Source organism: Branchiostoma belcheri, unplaced genomic scaffold (assembly GCF_001625305.1).
Source record: "Branchiostoma belcheri isolate BF01 breed outbred unplaced genomic scaffold, Haploidv18h27 scaffold83, whole genome shotgun sequence".
Taxonomy (NCBI): Eukaryota; Metazoa; Chordata; class Leptocardii; order Amphioxiformes; family Branchiostomatidae; genus Branchiostoma; species Branchiostoma belcheri.
The window spans coordinates 339,197-341,031 of record NW_017804498.1 but is presented as its reverse complement, the minus strand read 5'-3'; positions in this window follow the sequence as shown (position 1 = coordinate 341,031).

Sequence of the window (1,835 nt, the reverse complement as noted above, 5' to 3'; positions counted from 1 at the left end):
CGTCGACAGTCGCACGATTTTGATGCCGTAGAATCTTTAAACAGGCAAAATGGAGCTTCTCTGGCCGGCCACCTTCTCTGACCAATTATATCCCCTTTTTAGGCAGATTTCTACTATCCATTCAGCCTGCAAAAGGACGGACATCCATCCGTTCAAATCTCCTTGGACAGACCTAACCACCAACAAGGATGACTTTCCCGTATTGGTAACAAGACAGCAGACGTTTTCGGTGCACATGCAAGACTGTTGCAAGAATGTTCGTAGTTTGCGACTAACGTAAAACTTGTCAGAAACTCAGAATACAGATGTTGGGCGTGGAACTAGCATTTGGCTATCAAAACTGGCCAGCCCCGCCGGCGCCCACAACCAAAACAAACCGCTTTGTAATCAAACAGTAATGTATACCACAGAAGGTCTTCAGTTAGGACTGTAATAGATAATGTGCTGGGAAACAAAAGAATCAATTAAAACTATTTATTTTTGTTTGGATGCGTGAAACGATGGAATTATAATAGGGCCTACTGCCTAGTGAGGTCTGATCTTGAAACTAGCCTCTACCAGGCATTTGGGTCGCAAATTGGACCTTCTATGGCCCTGGATCGTCTCTGGTACTCCCTTTACGGCCAATCTACATTTCCAGCGATCCGCGGAGCCTGGTAGAGGCTGTCTTGAAACTACTAGTGCCGTTCATTCTCAACTCTTAGAGTTCAAAACCTGCAGTGCAGTTGAAAAGGACAAACAAGAACGAGTGCTGAGTTAATTTTGATGTTAGGCTCAGAACATTGTCTATACACTTATTTACTTCGATGATACAAGGAGCTTCTAGAAGCTCCTTGGATGATTGGGGGTCCCGTGTGAAGTTTTTTTTAATATAATCGTGTGGTTACTTTTCTTTAAAAAAAAAGCAAGGACACTCTATATAATGCCCGTGATAAAAGTAAGAATGGCCACACTCGGACAAGACGCATCACAGAAATAACAGCCATTTTGTGTCGTTTGGCGACCCCCGTCCGTTTAAAATTTACTTTCAACAGCCAAAAGCCCACCTAATTACAGAAATCTAAATAAACATAACATGGGATTCTACAGGGGTGGTCGTCAGGACCAGACAGCGAGTGAAATGGGATTGGGGAGATGCCGTTTTGTTTGTTTACATCTCATTTCATTAATAGCACAGATGTAGAAGACGTCCGGGGTAAAGGATCATCAAGCAGACGTGAGATAAGGGGAGGTCCTGGGGAGAGTTTTCAGACTTGCCTGTGGCGCTCACTGATGGTCTGTGGGATCACGCCGTGCTCAATACACTTTTGGAGATACCACTTAATCTCCAAGCAGATGTAGAGAGGCAAATGCTCCCAGTTCCGCGCAGAGATTGGCCTTTCTATGGTAGCCTATTGGTTAATGTCTTGCTTACTGGGTACTGCAGTATAACCAAGTGTATAATGTCCTTGGTATAACCAAACAGGTTGGTATAACCATGGTACATATTGGACTCTCTTGGCTTGGCCGCTACCGAAATGACTTATCCGTTATCGCGCTTTTTTTTACAAAGGAAAACGTCATGTACTGTTGTTTCAGTTTTGTATTCTATTTCGCTGATTACCCTCCATGAAAATGGGGGTACTGTTTTTACTCCGTTTCATGTTTGGTCTGATATCTGAAGATCGGTGAGAAGGAACTGTACGATATTTGGCAGATTGATGGATGGGGCCTTGGAGATTGTGTAGGTTGACTTTGAGCCCCTGGTGATTGACCTTGGTACTGCAGTTTAATTTTTTTATTCTGTTGTTTTCGCGTTATGGACTGTTTGTGCGATATTTAAGGTAGCATGTAGT